Source organism: Anabrus simplex, chromosome X (assembly GCF_040414725.1).
Source record: "Anabrus simplex isolate iqAnaSimp1 chromosome X, ASM4041472v1, whole genome shotgun sequence".
NCBI classification, from domain to species: Eukaryota; Metazoa; Arthropoda; class Insecta; order Orthoptera; family Tettigoniidae; genus Anabrus; species Anabrus simplex.
Genome location: NC_090279.1, coordinates 131,176,164 through 131,197,611, shown reverse-complemented (window position 1 = coordinate 131,197,611; position 21,448 = coordinate 131,176,164).

The window sequence follows — 21,448 nt, the reverse complement described above, 5'->3', positions numbered from 1 at the left end:
AGTAGCAAGAATGATTGCTGGTACAAACAGGTGGGAACAATGGCAGGAGGGCACTCGGAATGAAGAAATAAAGGCTAATTTAGGAATGAACTTGATGGATGAAGCTGTACGCATAAACCGGCTTTGGTGGTGGGGTCATGTGAGGCGAATGGAGGGGGATAGGTTACCTAGGAGAATAATGGACTCTGTTATGGAGGGTAAGAGAAGTAGAGGTAGACCAAGACGACGATGGTTAGACTCGGTTTCTAACGATTTAAAGATAAGAGGTATAGAACTAAATGAGGCCACAACACTAGTTGCAAATCGAGGATTGTGGCGACGTTTAGTAAATTCACAGAGGCTTGCAGACTGAACGCTGAAAGGCATAACAGTCTATAATGACAATGTATGTAATGTATGTATGTTTCTACCAGCTCATTTCATAGAAACCTTAGTTAAGTGCATTTTCTTTATTGCCTGTGCATGTCATGTCTAATGACACAACCCAGGGTTGCTTATCACAGCACCCCTTGAAGGGAGTTCTGTGTCAAACAACTGGTTTAAATGTTTAGCAATTTGTTCCCCACATGGTACGAAACTAGTCTGTGTTGAATACGTTGAGTGGTGCCTAACTGAATTCATTTCAGCCAACAACAGTTTTTGATATTTTACTGTAAAAGTAAACATAATGTACACATGTAACACGAGCTCCGTTCCTGTGGCCAATTGCTTTGATTCTTACTCATTGCCAGGTAACAGATTTCTATGGAAACACATATCTATTCAGATAAATATGATCAACTGTATTTTGTATATTGCAACGTAGGGGAAACTAGGCGTACTTGTTCTGGCCTTCACTGGTTATTCTATTAATATATTCTTGATTTCACTTTCAAGTAACTACCTTTTAGAGTTTTCAGAGCCACAATATATTCTTGAAGATTCCATTCCTGCTACTGGTTTAATATTGCCCTAACAAGTCGAAGCAAAAGTGCTAGGATTAAGAAGGTAGCGGCGTTAATTAAGGTTAATTAACGAGAAAATGGGGAAACCACGGAAACGATTTTCAGGGCTGCCTATCCTGGGATTCGAACCCATGCAAACTCACCACCACACGCCCATGAGAAAGATCTTTTACACAGCAATAAATCAGGAAATATCTTACGAAAGAGAGGCAGCCTACCGTTAACTAAAACATCAGGAGTAAATACCGGATATAGCTGTTGTGGGGTAAGAATGTGATACAGAAGAATCTCCTTAACAACACTGATATACCAAGAAATCTACATATGCAGATATTTTCACAGATACGGTATCCTACATGGCACAACTCTCAAGATTTCGAACACTACCAGTACTAAAATCTTTCGCAGCCTACAGTGTAAAGAACAACCAAACATTCATAGCGTCAATTTTAAATCACACACAGAGGCAAATAATACATCAACACAATAATTAAAATTATACCGACACACTATCTTGTAACTTCTTTTTTTGCTAGGGGCTTTACGTCGCACCGACACAGATAGGTCTTATGGCGACGATGGGATAGGAAAGACCTAGGAGTTGGAAGGAAGCGGCCGTGGCCTTAATTAAGGTACAGCCCCAGCATTTGCCTGGTGTGAAAATGGGAAACCACGGAAAACCATTTTCAGGGCTGCCGATAGTGGGATTCGAACCTACTATCTCCCGGATGCAAGCTCACAGCCGCGCGCCTCTACGCGCACGGCCAACTCGCCCGGTTTGTAACTTATTTTTGAAACTAATATCCGCAATTCTTCACCTCATTCCTCATTCCAATAAATTTAGATATCCGATATATTGCTACAACACACGATTTGCCGGTACTTGTAACGCAAAGGCCAGGAGGTTTCAAAAAGAATGCTTATACATTTTTAATGCATAAGTAAAAATAAAATTAAGAAAATTACAAATATGTAGAATGCTGAAACTGAGAAACATTAGCATTAACCTTTTACGGTTCTCAATTGAGATCTATATGTTTGCCAAAAGTAAATTAATGAAACTTGAACATTACCGACAATATATGTAAAGTGATAGAAATTACAACTCCTCAATAAAGAAAATCTGAAACACAATCAACGGCATAAGCTGTACAACTGGTTAATACGCGCCTGATACAACAACATACCTCACACTTCGAGACAAAACCTTATATTTTAATGTAGTCTACAGTCTGTCTGTTAAGTCATCAGCATAGAGGCTGGTTAGATCCTCAAATAGCACTACCAAAAGCTAAGCAGTTATAGGGAAACCACAAAAACCAATGGCAGAGCCTAAATGAGGCGTACTAGGCAGGATGAGGAGTGAGGTAGTTCGCCATTGCTAATCACTTAAAACAAACTCTTGAAGAACGGATTTGATTTGTATCAGTCAGTAGAAGAGGCTGAATTTAGGAAAGGACGTATTACCAGTGACAATTCCAGAGTATACGACACTTATTGAAAAGTTCACTGTGCGCCATAGAGAATGAGTAAAAGGCCAACCTGAACGTCATTTTTCACTTCTGTACGCAACGGCTGCCACAAAGATTGCTGGGAATTGCACGCTAGCGCCTCTGACCGTCGTAGGCCTGAACTAAAATTACCGGGCGGGCGATTTACATCGTTTAGCGCGTCAGGTCCCCAGGATCTCATTCTCTCCCCCCCCCCCCCCCACCACCACTGTTAAATATATTCATTTATTTCATATCTTTTTCCTTTTCTTTCTTTCTGTTACCTTTTTCTGAAATACTTCATTCTGAACATTGATACACCTGGAGGTTTGCCTGTGCTTCATTATTATTTTGCTGCAGGAAAGAAGTTTACCAGCCTGTGCTGCTTATTATAATATTACTTTTACTAATTTACAAAGCCATGAAGGAAGGGAGTGACCGGTCTGGCCTGTGCAGCTCTTTTTTTGTGCTGAGGGAAAAAGCAGCTAACTCACAAAGGGAGGAAGGAAGGAAGGAAAGAAGTGACCAGAAGGGGACTGGGATCGGCAATCCTTATCTCAATCAATCAATCAATCAATCAATCAATCAATCAATCAATCAATCAATCAATTAATCAATCAATCAATCAATCAATCAATCAATAACTATCTGCATTTAGGGCAGTCGCTCAGGTGGCAGATTCCCTATCTGTTGTCTTCCTAGCCTTTTCCTAAATGATTTCAAAGAAACTGGGAATTTATTGAACGTCTCCCTTGGTAAGTTATTCCAATCCCTAACTCCCTTTCCTATAAACGAATATTTGCCCCAGTTTGTCCTCTTGAATTCCAACTTTAACTTCATATTGCGATCTTCCCTACTTTTATAAACGCCACTCAAACTTATTCGTCTACTAATGTCATTCCACGCCATCTCTCCGCTGACACCTCGGAACACACCACTTAGTCGAGCAGCTCTTCTTCTTTCTCTCAGTTCTTCCCTACCCAAACTTTGCAACATTCATGTAACGCTACTCTTTTGTCGGAAATCACCCAGAACAAATCGAGCTGCATTTCATTGGATTTTTTCCAGTTCTTGAATCAGGTAATCCTGGTGAGGGTCCCATACACTGGAACCATACTCTAGTTGGGGTCTTACCAGAGACCTATATGCCCTCTCCTTTACAACCTTACTACAACCCCTAAACACCGTCATAACCATGTGCAGAGATTTGTACCCTTTATTTACAATCCCATTTATGTGATTACCCCAATGAACATCTTTCCTTATATTAACACCTAGATACTTACAATGATCCCCAAAAGGAAATTTCACCCCATCAACGCAGTAGTAAAAACTGAGAGGACGTTTCCTATTTGTGAAACTCACAACCTGACTTTTAACCCCGTTTATCAACATACCATTGCCTGCTGTCCATCACACAACATTTTCGAGGTCATGTTGCTGTTGCTCACAGTCTTGTAACTTATTTATCACTCTGTAGATAATAACATCATCTGCAAAAAGCCTTACCTCCAATTCCACTCCTTTACTCAAATAATTTATATATATAAGAAAACATAAAGGTCCAATAATACTGCCTTGAGGAATTCCCCTCTTAATTATTACAGGGTCAGATAAAGCTTCACCTACTCTAATTCTCTGAGATCTACTTTCTAGAAATATAGCAACCCATTCAGTCACTCTTTTGTCTAGTCCAATTGTACTCATTTTTGCCAGTAGTCTCCCATGATCCACCCTATCAAATGCTTTAAACATATCAATCGCGATACAGTCCATTTGACCTCCAGAATCCAAGATATTTGCTATATCTTGCTGGAATCCTACAAGTTCCGCTTCAGTGGAATAACCTTTCCTAAAACCGAACTGCCTTCTATCGAACCAGTTATTAATTTCACAAACATGTCTAATATAATCAGAAAGAATGCCTTCCCAAAGCTTACATACAATGCATGTCAAACTTACTGGCCTGTAATTTTCAGCTTTATGTCTATCACACTTTCCATTATACACAGGGGCTACAATACCAACTCTCCATTCATCTGGTAGAGCTCCTCCGACGAAACAATAATCAAATAAGTACTTCAGATATGGTACTATATCCCAACCCATTGTCTTTAGCATATCCCCAGAACTCTGATGGATTCCAGCTGCTCTTCTAGTTTTCAACTTTTGTATCTTATTGTAAATGTCATTGTTATCATATGTAAATTTTAATACGTCTTTGGCCTTAGTCTCCTCCTCTATCTCGACATTATCCTTGTAACCAACAATCTTTACATACTGCTGACTGAATACTTGTGCCTTTTGAACATCCTCACATACACACTCCACTTGTTCATTAATTATTCCTGAAATTTCTTTCTTGGAACCTGTTTCTGCCTTAAAATACCTATAACTACCCTTCCATTTTTAACTAGAATTTGTATGACTGCCAATTATGCTTGCCATCATATTATCCTTATCTACCTTCTTTGCTAGATTCAATTTTCTAGTAAGTTCCTTAAATTTCTCCTTACTTCCAACGCCATTTTAACTCCATTTATTATCAGCCTGCACCTCCTTCTTAGCCTCTTTATTTCTCTATTATAAGTTGAGTCTTTACCATTCCTTACCACCCTTAAAGGTAAAAACCTCTTTTGCATTCCTCAACAATTTCTTTAAACCCATCCCAGAGTCTGTTTACATTTTTATTTACCGTTTTCCACCGATCATAGATTCTTTTCAGAAACTGTCTCATGCCTGCTTTATCAGCCATATGGTATTACCTAATAATCCTACTTTTAAGACATTCATTTCTATCAGATTTATTTTAACTACGACAAAAACAGCTTCATGATCACTAATACCATGTATTACTTCATTTTCCTATAGAACTCATCTGGTTTTATCAGCACCACATCCAGGATACTTTTCCCTCTGGTTGGTTCCATCACATTCTGAATCAGCTGTCCTTCCCATATTAACTTATTTGCCATTTGTTGATCATGCTTCCAGTCGTTCCCATTTCCTTCCCAATTGACATCTGGCAAAATTCAGATCGCCCGCTACAATCACATTTCTTTCCATGTCGTTTCCCAGATAGCCGACTATCCTATCAAATAATTCCGAATCCGCGTCAGTGCTACCCTTTCCCGGTCTGTACACTCCAAATATATCAAGTTGCCTATTATCTTTAGAAATGAGCCTTTCACCTAGAATTTCATGTGTCTCATCTTTAACTTTTTCGTAGCTTACAAATTCTTCTTTCACCAGAATGAATACTCCCCCTCCCGCCATTCTTATCCTATCTTTACGATACACACGCCAGTGCCGTGAGAAAATTTCTGCATCCATTATATCATTTCTCAGCCATGATTCAACTCCTATTACAATATCTGGTAAATATATATCTATTAAATTACTTAATTCTATTCCTTTCTTTACAATACTTCTACAGTTCAACACTAACAATTTTATGTCATCCCTATTTGATTTCCAGTTCCCTGTTCCCTTATCACCGCTCCCTAGGCCACCCCGTTTCCCTGAATGTACCTGTCTATAGTACTTCTAAACAAATTTCCTAACCTATACGTACCACTGCGGTTTAAATGACGGCCTCTTAGCACAGATCCCTATCTCCTACCCACCCATTAGGATCTAGAAATTTCACTCACAGTTTCCCACATATCCACTCCATAGTCTCATTTAAATCCCCAATCACCCTCCAGTCAGTATCCCTCCTACACAGTATTCCACTAATAACTATCTCCGCTTTCTTTAACTTCACAATGTGCTGCATTTACCAGGTCCCACACATCTCCAACTATGTTGGTACTTATATCAGCTTGCCTTACGTTTTGGTACCAACGTGAAACACTACCGCCTTCTCCTTCCCCTCCTCCCTCTCTTCTACTTTCCCCAACATCTGCCTCAACCTAATTCCTGGATAACATTCTACCCTGGTTCCGTTTCTTTCACACACTTTCCCCACGTGTCTAACGACGGAATCCCCCATGACCAGAGCCTCAACCCTACCCACCTCATTTGATCCCCTCCCCTCAGGTCAGCCCTATCTTACATGATAGCTGCAGAAGCTACTTCCTCCTCCCTTTCCTCCTTCCCAAGACCCTGTTCCACCTGACTTTTCCTATCCTCTACTCTACATATCCCTTTCCTACCTTTACCCTTCCTCCTACTTCCACACATCTCAGCAACAGTTCCCTGTCCCTCATCTTCCCTCTGTTGTTCTACCTGGAGTGACTCGTACCGATTTCGCACAGACACTTATCCTGAATTCTGATCCAGAATAGAGCCCTTGGCCTGCAATCTCCTTGCCCTTAGAACCTGTCTTCTACAACTCCCCCTTTCCTTCCCCTCCGTCTTGTACACCTACTGTAACCTGTACATTGTTTGAGGGAGTCCTATCTTCCTTCTTGTCTTCTGTGAGAATCCTAATTCTCTCCCTCAAACTTTCCAACTCCTCCCTCATACACCTCAATGCCTCGCCACAACCACAGTTCGTACACTCGCGCTCCTTAGTCATCCTTTACGGAAAAAATTAAAATTAAAATAAAATAACTTATTTGCAAAAAATAAATGAATGGAGGGATATATTGTCTGGGATAGTACTCAAAGATCACACAACAACAAGGTGATTAATATACGACTACACCACAATACTACTTAGTCGTACAACCCCTACAACCCCTAACAGGATAAAATCTGCTGTTAAATTACTGTATATCGAAAGTAATACACAAGAACTACACAATTCCAAACTGCAATTAATCCTATCCTAATTACAACAACAGAATTTTAGTAAGAGTTTCTACGGATACCTCTACTACACATATATTTTACAATAATAAAATAAGCACACTAATTTCTAATAGGATATTACTCGTATACTATTGTACAGTACACTACAGTAATTTTTAAACTACTTTCAGTCGTATACTAATTACGATACCGGTACCGTATGTCATTACTAAGTACAAACAGAAATTAAATTTGCAAGAACTACTGCACTCAAAGATTACCAACAAAGCTAAATGCTTAGATAAATTAGTATTAGTACTACCCTCTAATAGATACACACGAAAGATAACACACAAATACAGCAGTCAAGATACGGCACTATCTAAATGTACTGTATCTATGCTACAATGTATCTACACTAAAATTTTCTGCTGAAGTGTGGTTATATGAACTTTTACCGCTGGTGGATTAGTATTATTTTCCCTACTACGCGGGACGGAGAATAAAAGTGTCCTTAAATTCTGAGAATATGAGGTTGCCTACTATAATTTCTGTCAAAACCACGCCAGGGGCTTGAAGTGCAATATTATTGGTATATAGGAATTCGATTATTAACTTTTACTCGATGAATATACGAAGTGGAAAGTACAATGTATGCAGTGAACTAAGACTACAAATTATCGGAATAATGAATCAGCTGACTTTGTATTTATTTACACTACTATCATGTGCATGTAGCAACAATCGTCAACAATCCAAAAAAACTGTTAAATACCGTAACTATTCAGTGAAATTACCGTGAATTCTCTTTAAATTCTCTTTAAATCGATGTTTACAGGCTTATCATGTTATTTAATGTAATAAATTATTACCTCTGTGATTGTTTGAACGGATATCTGTACGAAATATCGGAAAAGTAGCGGCGGAAATTACAATGAGTTACAACTCCTTTTGAAAATCTGCCTTTGTAAGTGTAATACCAACGAACCTACAGATATTTAAAAATACTGTTTTAAAAGTTAATATTATTACCTAAAGTATTTCCTAAACCTAAATTCGAAACAAAGTACACCTAGTTAGCTTACTTAACCTAGAAAACGTAATCTACTGAACACCAAATTAATTACTTGTTATTAAATTCAAATAAATAACACTACTTCCAATTTCTACCAACAAGCACTAAACACCAATATACAAATAGCACTAAATGGAACGCACACATACAAAATTTAATAATTTCAATAGGTCTTAACTACTTCACCTCGTACGTCAGTCCTCTTAACACCCAAACCAACCTCAACAGTCAATAGTATCAAGATATGCCACTTATGCAGGAAATAAAATTTAAATACAATGTAAGAAAGAATGCCACACACAGGAACCAAAATGATTAAAGGAAACTCGTATGCTAAGGAAGAAATTTGTAGGATCCAAGCGTAAACAGAAATGGTACATGATCGTGTGATTAATGGAGCTATATTCTACCTACTATTCACAGTATTAAAGGTATAAAAATTGTGTAGAAATTTCAACAAAGGTTTTAGTGATCATGGTATATCATAATTTCATGACATTAGATTCAGTAGTATTAATCATCAATTAACAATCGTCAGTCAGAAAACAATACAATACAAATACAAAATCATTCATTTATGAAAGGAAGAGTGGAACTGACAAGTTGCAACATCATACTTTCCTATCTTTTTGCAGTCTAACGTTGCACTGACTCGTCAAAAGTTTTCAGCAACACCATTTGTAATTTCTCAATGAACTTACTATATGATACATCTTTCAGTCTGTCATATCAGACACCTAGGGCCACACACTGAGAAATATGGAGATTTGTACTTCTTTTGTATCTGCTAGAGGATGGCAAGCCTCTGGCAGAGTATTGTTTGAAGAAACCAAGGCATGGTAGCACGTACCCTGTTCCTACATGTTGCACCAAAACACAACATATCATTCAATCAATCATCTACATTTAGATGATAAATAATGTCAAGCTACAAATTGTGTGTATCCCTTGTATTTATTGTTCTGCACTATTTACAATACTTAAAAATGTTTTATTTCATGTATCAGTAGGATATATTTAAATTTCTCTGCTAAACGGCAATGGATAGAATAATGAATATGTTTATGGGCTTAAAAGACAAGAGAGCGATTACAGATTCTCTGATTGGTCCCTGTTACAACATGCAGGAGGTACAAATAATGCTTCCTTTCAGTCCATCCGCAGGAGAGGAATCCCAATAAATGGAAAGAAATACGTAGCATCGCGATCTACGTACTACTATATGGCAGCTGATCCAGCAAAAAATATTCCCATGGCTCATTACAAGATAGCTCCACGTATTATGATCTACATCCAAGGAATTGGTCGCTAATTTATGTACAGTATTATGGTGTGGAAATAAGACTCCCTAGGCCTCCATACCTAATACAGTCGGGGTTAGAAAAGAACAGGTGGTGACCGAGGTAGATCGGATAGGATAGATGAAATCTAAATGCAGATCAGTACTGATTGATTGATTGATTGATTGATTGATTGATTGATTGATTGATTGATTGATTGATTGATTGATTGATTGATTGATTGATTGATTGATTGATTGATTGATTGATTGATTGATTGATTGATTGATTGATTGATTGTGTTGAAATTGAAAAAAAGTTGCCACCTGGTCACGATGATGGATGGTGTATATGAAATGGGGCATCGTGCAAGATGGGGACTCATTGTGCGAATGTGGAGAGGAACAGACTTTTAGGCATCTCTTGCACTGTCGTCTATGTTCAATGAATTTCCAATTTCTTTGAAATCATTTAGGAAAAGGCTAGGAAAACAAAAGATAGGGAATCTGCCACCTGGGCAGCGGAAGCAATGCCAGGATTCACCCAAGCTCCTAAGTTCAGAGCCCCATGGGACCCTTTTTAGTCACCTCTTACATCAGGCAGGGTATGTCTTGGGTGTTATTCTACTGACCCCACCCACAGGGGGGACAACTATTATAAGGAAAGTTTGTACAACTGTTACCATCACATCAAATGTATCAGTTACCAACAACACAAAATTAACAAATATTAATTTAGTTACTTGGACATTGAATACATACCAGTACATACTTCTGTAGAGGAGGATGTGCATACAAATTGCAAATGAGAGAGGAGAGAGCTTAACATATTTCCAGTGTTCTGATGAGAAATTGTTTCCAAAATACACAATTTTCAGTGAAACCTCTTTGGTAGAAATGGATGCTTAACCAAAACAATGACTTCTTAACAAAATTCATCCACACAATATCACATGACACTTCCACTTCAGTATTTGATTTTTATCACACAATTCTGCAGAAATGATGAGCTCATACAAAGTAACAGACTATGAGGACACCAAACCACATGTTTGAAAGTTTCACTCTTCTGGAAAATAACTCCACATTTCAATTTTCACTTCCCATCAGCTCATATACTTAATGTTGTAATTAATCTCCTTATAATAATAATAGTAATAATAATAATAATAATAATAATAATAATAATAACAAAATTATTATTAATTAAATTATTATTATTATTATTATTATTATTATTATTATTATTATTATTATTATTATTATTATTATTATTATTATTATTATTATTATTATTATTATTATTATTATTATTATTATTATTATTATACAACTGTACGGCAGGAATTTATAAAAGTCATTATCAATGCAATTAAGACAAATGGAGTCTGCAACATGCATATGTTTGGCATATTTTGAATTACAATACTGAACATGAACTGAACACACTTGTTTTCCACCTTTATGGACAATTATAATGATATTATGTGCTTTATTATGTCTCATTTTTTGGCTATGAGTTTTATATAGCACCGATTTATGGCAACGATGGAATGGGCCTGAGAAGGAAGCAACTGTGACCTTAAGAAGCGGCCGGAGTCAAGTCTAGATCCACCTTTTATTTCAAAATATCGTCACTAGTCTCGTTACAGTCGACAGCTAACTCCACTGATAGTTACATCGCGGGTGCATAGATGGCAGTGAGAAAGGCCAAGGCCGAGCGAGCGATTCCCTTCTCACCCTCCAGCGTCAAATAGTGCGTCACCAGGAAGTTGTGATACAGTACTTGCACGGAGCTGATGGTGTTGACATTTGTACGGAATGCGAAACATTCCAGGAAATTATTGAGCATGGGTTAGTGCTGAGCAAAACAGTCAAAATAAGGCACTGTTTCCGACAAAAATAAATGAAATGGCGTATGGCTTTTAGTGCCGGGAGTGTCGGAAGACAAGTTCGGCTCGCCAGATGCAGGTCCTCTGATTTGACATCCGTAGGCGACCTGCGCGTAGTGATCAAAATGAAATGGTGATGGAGACGACACATACACCCAGCCCCCATTCAAGAGAAATTAGCCAATTATGGCCAGCACACCGGACACAGTTTTCAAATGAAGTAGTGCATCAACCCCGACCCCGCCTCACGTACCGGCCAGTCAGTGATACATATTATAATTATTCTATCCAATGAAAATACAAACTGATACAAAATAAGTGAATTCATTTACGCATTTTTTAGTCACACAGTGATACATTAAACATATTTTAAAGATTGTAACGAGACCAAGAAAGGTATTTTCCAACAACCTCGAGTAAGAAGAAGCCTTAACTTACAAATTTATAACAGTTTTTTCCTTGGAAACGAACAGTTCTGAAATATGTAAACAATGTATAAAACATCCCATTGCATATTGTGTAAAAATTTGTATTCGATCAAATAACGTGTTTTCGGAGACGCAGAGGTGCCGGAATGTTGTCCCGCAAGAGTTCGTTAACGTGTCAACACGAGGCTGACATATTTGAGCACCTTCCAATACCACTGCACTGAGCCTGGATCGAACCTGCCAAGGGACAGAAGGCCTGCGTTCCTTCCTTCGAGCCGTTGTGAGAGTCTCTTTGTCTTTACGAAGACGGATTTGAAGACGCATGTTTTCGTTTAAGTTTTAAATAATAAATGTTACAGCATCTAAAGATCCATTAGTTCTGTATTTCATGACTTGAGTGGAACGTAATTAGAGTAACTACTAAGGTCAAAAAAATACCACTTCATTTTCGCTCTCGGTGACGTCAGGCGCTTTAGCCGATAGCAGTGCTGCTCTATCTGACCTGTGAGTTATTGTAGTTACGTTGGAAAACCCCATTTCCATGAAATACAAGGATTGTAAACGACGGTTTTGTATAGCCTACCTACCCGTTATGAAACTCTGAAACGGTGCTGAGGGGCACTGCAACTTCCCTCTGTATTGGAGGTAGTAGAATAACACCCACAGTATCCCCTGCCTGTCGTAAGAGGCGACTAAAGGGGGCTCCATGAGTTCTGAACTTGGGAGTCGGGGTTGGCGACCACGGAGCCCTTAGCCGAGTCCTAGCTTTATTTCCACTTGCTTGTGCCGGGCTCCTCACTTTCATCTATCCTTCTTCAAGTGTCATATCCTTTTTTTTGCTAGTTGCTTTACGTCGCACCGACACAGATATATCTTATGACGACGATGGTACAGGAAAAGGCTAGGAGTGAGAAGGAAGCGGCCATGGCCTTAATGAATGTACAGCCCCACAGTATTTGCCTGGTGTGAAATTGGGAAACCACGGAAAAACATTTTCAGGGCTGCCGACAGTGGGGTTCGAACGTACTATCTCCTGAATACTGGATACTGGCCGCACTTAAGCGACTGGAGCTATCGAGCTCGGTGCATCTCCTTTCAGAAGATCGGCTACTATTATAGAGATTCTTGCTTTGCATGTTGCTCAGTAGTGGAACAGTTGAACCATGTTTACAAATTATCAATCCAAGGAATGCGCTTTCTTCCTGGTCTTCCTTTGCCTTGCATCTTCCCTTGAATAACCAGATGCAGTAGACGATATTCTCCTCTCTCATCTATCCTATCCGACCACATTTGGTCAACTCTTGTTCATTTCCGGCCCCGACGGTATTACAGTACGTAAGGAGGCATATGGAGTCTTTCATTTTCACGCCCTTCGTGGCCCTTGTATTTCCTTGGCCGATACCTTCATTTTTCGAAGTGTCGGATCACTTCCATTTTTTTTCTCTCTGAATAGAGTTATATAGAGGATGGTTGCCTAGTTGTACTTCCTATTAAAACAATAATCACCACCACCACCACCACCGCACTGCAACTGAAAATCGGTTATATTCTTGTAACTGTTTCATTCAACAACAGCCTGCAAACCTTGTATCGCGAGCAAGGAGAGCAGTGCAGCGGTGAGTTACCGTGCACACTAGTAACAAACGTATATTTAAACCCATACACAAAGGCGATTCTAGCCCTGGTGGGGTGGGGCTCAGTTTTAGTGAAATAATTATTTTAAAATTCCTTGATTAATAAAGAAATTGATAATTTACAGATATAATGTATTTGAAATAAACATGTTCATGGTTGTGCTAATGTTCCCCGTTGTATTTTCATAAACATGGTTACTTTTCTTTTGAATTCTGTTACCAAGACTTTCAATTCCAAACAGCCCCCCTCCCTCCCCCCGTTTTAAATATCTAGAACCGTCACTGCCCATATTGTAATAGGCTACAACTGAAAGATGAACAACATATACTTATAGCAATTAATTCCATTTTTATTCTTATTCTACTAAACCCTAAAATAGTTTTGTAAATGTATACACCAGAGATAACACAGGAACATTACAGTAGTAGCAACTACTATACAGTGTGCGGATTCTCAACCATTACTGCATCTCTTTCTGTAACGTTATGTCATTTAGCCATTTTTTTAGTGAGATACACGACACGCAGGTCGCCTACAGGCGTCAAATAGAAAGACCTGCAGCTGGCGAGCCGAACCCGTCCTGGGATATCCCGGCACTAAAAAGCCATACGACATAACATTAGTGAGATATGTTGTAGTTTATTCGAAATGACGATTCACCTCCGACCTACAATTACCAATAAAAATAAGTTAATTGTCTTAGTTTGAATAGTAAGCATCCTTGCGTCACTAACATAACAAAGAAAATTCAATAAAGTTGGATAACACCTACCTCAGATAAGGCAGCTGTTTTAAGTTCATTCGTAATTTCATGATGTTCTTCACCAATATATTTGTCATATTCTGCGGCGTGCTTTAATGAATAATGTCGAGGAATGTTAATTTATTTTTGCTAGTGGTTTTACGTCGCACCGACACAGATAGGTCTTATGGCGACGATGGGATAAGAAAGGCCTGGGAGTTGGAAGGAAGCGGCCGCGGCCTTAATTAAGATACAGCCCCATCATTTGCCTAGTGTGAAAATGGGAAACCACTGAAAACCATCTTCAGGGCTGCCGGCACGGTGTAATAAAACACGACAATATATAACGTGCTGTTGAAAGGCCATACCACAACTAGCGAGTAACAAAGTATTGTCAGCGTGTCCACTAGGGTTGGGCAGACCGGAACATTCAGTTGTTCCGCAACATTAGGAGCATGAGGCGGAGCGTTTCGGTACAGAGTGCCGCCACATGGGACGCGGGACTGTAACTGCATAGCAGAGAGAGAGAGAGAGAGAGAGGCAACATGACATGCTCCGCGTCAGCTAGAATGTGCCTGTAACGAACGTGTTGTGTCGAAGGCCGCACTGTAACTGCGCACTGCGCAGTAGAGAGAACTTCGAGCAGAAACATTATATGCTCCGGGCAAGACCAACTACAATTACATCAGACCGTAATCCAGGAAAAACATGGCGGACATCGGTGGGCGATATGAGAGGTTGAGGGTAAGGTTATGCATGTTTATTCAGAGTCACCTAAAGAAAAGATCACAAGTCGAGCGTCATAAAATGCAACTCATTAACTCGAAATATGAATAATTAAACACCAAAAGTAGCGTAATGCGTATTGTAAGTCTAAATGTAATTTCAGAGGGGAAAATAATAACGAAGGGAGAATTATTGTATCAACGTCAGGTTGAAAAAGACACAGAGTAGGGCCTACTGTATAAAAATATTTCACATTTGAATCTCCGGTCAGCAAATACGATATATAGATGTCAACAAAGCATTATTATCCTTACATGAAATACTATGACACCACCATTAACCACAGCCCATTATGCAAAGCACGCAAACAAATTTCTCCAACAATATTTCAACCCTCCAAAATCCACCTGTATTGTTGAGTAGGTACAAGCGATATTTGTATGATACACTTGACCATCTAAAGCACTCGTCACCTTAAAACTCACCAGAATTGATGGCATAATTGTATATTTTATAACAAAGAACATAATCCTCATGTTCACTCACGGGAAATGGGGTTAGGTTTAGTTTACGCATGTTCATTGTAAAACGTTGAAAATTAATTACATCATTCTTGCACCACCGTTTAAGATTAATTTCGTCTCTAAGTCATAAATCTTGATCATGATTTTCCGGATCTTTCTGGGACCGATTTAATTTTCTTTGTAGTAAGGTACCGTACGTTGGCTGATAGGGCATCATTAGTTTAAACTTCGGAAGTTTGCGCGGCACTCGAATTAGATCATCACCTTCTATGGGTAATATAATGTCTTCCCTAACAATACATTTGATTTCAAAAATGACAAAATGATTAATGCACAGAACATTATTAGGCCTATGATTTGGTTCGAAGTTTTCCTTACGAATGCTCTTAACCCAACTTTGCCTTAATACTAGGTTTTTGGAAACGGGAACACTGAAACTCTTATACTTACATCCAGGCATACAGCATATTAAACTATACACATCGATACACATATTGCATAGGTAACTAAAAATGAAGAAAATACTTTCAGAGAACAACACGAGAATGAGCATTAACCTAATCACTACCGATATTGTTGGAATAAATAACCTCTTTGAGAACAAACAACTTCTTACGGCACTGCAAGAGGATCTATAACCTTCTTAAGACTATAAATAAATATAATGTACGATTAATAATATTCAAATTTCCGTAAATATTTGGTAACAACACGACTTTCACAAATCAAAACAAACGCATGCTAGCACTCCAGCTGCCGCCATTATGGACAGTTTCGATAGGTCGGTTAAGGTAGTTGGTCTTGCTCCGGGCCAGCGGGAATATGCCTGTATCAGTGTATCGAACGTGCTGTGTGTAGTTTCTAATGGCCATGGCCAGCATAAAGCTCCACGAAACGTGAACGAACAGTTGGAACACTGAAATTCGCGCACAATAATCTCGTTTAAAGGCTGCATTTAGGTTAAGATTTTTACGGTCAATACGAAATACAGATAACACAGTTATAATGGCAGTACAGGTGTTTAAAAGTAACTAATCCAAGGATATTTCCACCAGTTGAATGTATCGGCAGGTATTGTAATTAGGGCCAGGATAAAAGTTCACGGCACGTGAAAAATCAGTCGAAAATCTGAAATATGCACCCAGAAATATCATGTCTAAAATGTTTTTAGGATAAGAATGTCTTCATTCATTCTGAAATACACCTGTCATAATTACACTGGCAGTAGATGTGTTTACAAATGTCACAATGTTATTTTCACTAATTAAACATATACTCGCACAATTAAAGAGATATTTACCGAGCTCGATAGCTGCAGTCGCTTAAGTGCGGCCAGTATCCAGTATTCGGGAGATAGTAGGTTCGAACCCCACTGTCGGCAGCCCTGAAAATGGTTTTCCGTGGTTTCCCATTTTCACACCAGGCAAATGCTGGGGATGTACCTTAATTAAGGCCACGGCCGCTTCCTTCCCACTCTTAGCCCTTCCCTGTCCCATCGTCGCCATAAGACCTATCTGTGTCGGTGCGACGTAAAGCCACTAGCAAAAATATATATATATATATTCTTCAGTACCGGTACTCCATTTACGTACACGATATTAAAGCAGAACACTAAAATACAAATTAAACAGTATATACTATACAAGGAGAATACGAAAATAAAAATTAAACACTTTATTATGCTGTACTAGAAGAACACGAAAATAAAAATTAAACACTATATTATACTGTACTAGAAGAACACGAAAATAAAAATCAAACACTATATTATACTGTACTAGGAGAACACGAAAATAAAAATTAAACACTATATTATATTGTACTAGGAGGACAAGAAAATAAAAATTAAACACTATATTATACTGTACTAGGAGAACATGAAAATAAAAATTAAACACTATATTATACTCTACTAGGAGGACACGAAAATAAAAATTAAACACTATATTATATTGTACTAGGAGGACACGAAAATAAAAATTAAACACTATATTATATTGTACTAGGAGGACAGGAAAATAAAACTTAAACACTATATTATACTGTACTAGGAGAACATGAAAATAAAAATTAAACACTATATTATACTGTACTAGGAGGACACGAAAATAAAAATTAAACACTATATTATATTGTACTAGGAGGACACGAAAATAAAAATTAAACACCATGTTTTACTGTACTAGGAGAACACGAAAATAACAATTAAACACTATATACTGTACAAGGAGAACACGAAAATAAAAATTAAACACCATGTTTTACTGTACTAGGAGAACACGAAAATAACAATTAAACACTATATACTGTACAAGGAGAACACGAAAATAAAAATTAAGTGCAACTACCGACAAATGTTAATCTTCCAATAGGCTACAACACTTTAAATGGTGCTCAAAACGTTCACGGCATATTTGCATTCAGGAACATGATTTTAGAAACTTTGTCACTTTTTAGACGTGTACGGTTTTCTGTGATGGTCTGTCCCTGCTTTGAGAACACTCGTTCACAGGGAACTGATGTCACCATAATGCAAAGTCTTCTTCTTCATTAAGTCGTAGAGGGCTGGCAAGGTATCTTTGTTGTCATTCCACCATTGAAGAGGATTCTCTATCCTACGCAGAAGAGGCATATTTATATACTTGTCCATCTGTATGATACTTGCTGCTTTTGGATTAACAGTTGGCGCTTGAACAAGCTCTTCAACGGCTGCATCAAAGTTTTTCCACAGTATGCTCGAAAATGATACTGTAGACCCATATGCCTGATTCTCATTTGATGAGGGCTCTCGTGTTCCACCTGATGTGTTAACAGCTGTCTGTTGGTGTGCAGTGCCAATAACGGTAGCGGCATCATTAATAAGTTTTTCCTTTATTTCTTTAAGTTTGCTTTCATCCTTCATAAAACCATACGTCTTAAATCGTGGATCTAAAAGTGTTGCTTCCCACATTATATTTACATTGTGGTACTTATTGCAAATTTTACTTGTCAGTTCTTCACATATCTTGCCAAGGAGTTGAGAAATGGCCGGACTGTCATATTCCATCTCTCGCAGCTGTTGGTAATGAGTTCGAAGGTTCCTACTCATCAATCCAATTTTTGAAAGGGTAACGTGCTTTTCACTGCTGACTTCCCTCGTCATTTCATCGAAGCACCGTAGAATTTCAACTGATTTCTCAATTATGTACCAGTCTTCATTGTTTAAAACTTCCACAGAATTATTGTTCATTATTGCAAGAGTACTTTGCAGTGGTTCTTTGGTCTGAATCACACTATTCATCATCTCGTATGTCGAGTTCCACCGTGTTGGGCAGTCTTGCTTTAGAGTCAGAACAGGATAACCAATCTGTTTTTGAGTGCTGTGAAGTTTCTCCAAGGATTGTGGGCTCCTTTTAAAGAATTCGACAATACGTTTTACCTTCTCTCTCGTTGGCCTTATTTCTTCCAGGCTTGATTGTGCTACTAGATTCAAACTATGCGCTAAACACGGAACGTGCCACCAGTTGCACTTCTGAACCGCACTAACCATATTTGAAGCATTATCTGTTGTGCAGGCCACGATTTTGTCCTGAAGATCCCATTCTATTACCACTTTCTTGAGTTCTTCGGCAATGTTGTCTGCTGTGTGTCTTCCTACAAACTTTGAGCAGGACAGAAGCTTTGAAGAGAGTGTGCTATCACTTTTACATATGAAATGAGCGGTAACTGCTATATAGTTTTCATTTTTCAATGAAGTCCACCCATCTGCTGTAAGGGCTACATATGAAGCATTTTCTGACATGTTAGCCTTGACATCTTGCAATGTTGTGTCATAGAGTTTATTCAAGAGACTATTCGAAAGTGTTTTACGGCTTGGGAGACAATAATTAGGATTCAACATCGATAAAAACTTCTGAAACTCCTCAGCCTCAACTATATTGAAAGGTAAAAAATCTTTTGCAATCCATTTCAACAACTGTTCGTCAAGTTTCTCTTTCTCAGTTGTTGACATAGGCCTGGATGAATAGGCTTGTATTCTATTTTGTTTCAATCTTTGTACCTTCCCTCTGGTTAATGTGCTTAACTCGAGTGTATGATCGGACGTACCTGTAGTAGTAGTAGTAGTAGTAGTAGTAGTAGTGTTGGTGGTAGATGATGATGAAACAGCTTCCATTAGGGACCAGGAAGATAGGTTTGTCCAGTTATTACTTGAACAGATGTGGCAGGCACAGGACTTGAAGCTTCAGTTGTTGCCTTTTCGTCTTCTGAGTCATGATGCACCGATAAAAACCTACTTTGATAAATGTCTGTTGTGGGATGTTTAAGTCTGAGATGTCTCGTCATTGTGCCGGTTGAAGATCCCTTTACAAACAAAATAGAAAAACATATATTGCATTTCACTCTGTCGGGTTTTATTCAAGTAAAAAAGTCCCAAACAGGACTGCGGTACGACATCATGGAAAGTTTACCGTCCTTTGTACGGTATATATACCTAGGCTTCAATGAAAACACTCTTATAGAACAGTTGAACACAACACAGAACACATTAAGTTATTCGCATGTACCGATTTACTACCGCAGGCCAGTGGCCGGTGCAACGGATCTCACAGAACAAAGAGGATATGACAGTACACGAAACACTCCAACACGAGCAGCACGTGGCGGGACTGGCGGCGGCACGGGCACACTGCACTTCCGTCTCGTCTAGCGCCTGACACTCAGGAGCTGTCATCGGCTATATTCACCGTCACTCGGCTCATGGTGCCGAACGCATCGTGTCGTCACAAGTCCCGCTTACCTTTGATTACTTGCGAATCTTGAAGTGAAACCAATTAAACTAGTGTATTATTTAATTGTAAAATAGCAAAGTATAACTTCGTGTGCCCAGTATGTTGTACCCGTACTTCCTTTTATTATACACAAGACTTTCTTTCTTTTCTTTCTTATAGTGTAAGCATTCTCGAAGATCCCGCGCGAAAAGATGCTTTCAATCAATTAACTGTAGCTTGCGGTAATGAGGTGAAGTTTGTTAAAACGTGGACTTGACGGTGTGCTGGCGTGGTTCCTGCTAATGGGGTTGAGTTTCTTTCTTTCAGAATATTCAGTGAAATCATTACTTAAGCTAGTGTATTATTTAATTCTCTAATATTTGTGAATAACTTGGTGGGCTCAGTATGTCAGAATGTTCTACATCCTTTAATTATAGGAAAACTTGAATTGTCATTTTAAGACGAAACATTCAGGTGAAGAAGTGATATTTACAAGTCACTTCTTCACCTACAATATGACATGGTCTTCCATCATAACGATACAAATATGATAATATTTGTAAGTAGATGTAAGTGTTTCATAATAATATTAGCGACTTAGTTTCTCTTTAAGGTGTTAGAAATAATCAATGTGTACCAAGTAGCATTAGAACAGATTACAAATTGAGCACGCGATAGCATTGTGAGCGTTCAATTTTATCACTGAGCCTGTAATTCTGTTCACAATACACTCTGAAATCGAGGAAAGTGAAAATCATAAGTTCTGAAAAGTTCAAGCAGAGGGAGAGTGTGGTGGCTAAATATCCTGCTACGACGATCATGCACGATAAAAATGAAATGGCGTATGGCTTTTAGTGCCGGGAGATCCCAGGACGGGTTCGGCTCGCCAGGTGCAGGTCTTTTCATTTGACTCCCGTAAGTGACCTGCGCGTCGTGTTGAGGATGAAATGATGATGAAGACAATACATACAACCAGCCCCGTGCCAGAGAAATTAACCAATGATGGTTAAAATTCCCGACCCTGCCGGGAATCGAACCCGGGACCTCTGTGACCAAAGGCCAGCACGCTAACTTAGGTGATGACGGCTCCTGAGTGTCAGGCGCTAGAACAAAGTGCACACTGCCGGTATCGACAGTCAGCTAGTAGGCGAAGGGGAAGGGCGCTTCTGACGGGATAGTAAGTCAATATCTCGGTCTCGCTTGAGAATGTTTCGGAGCAATTGACACT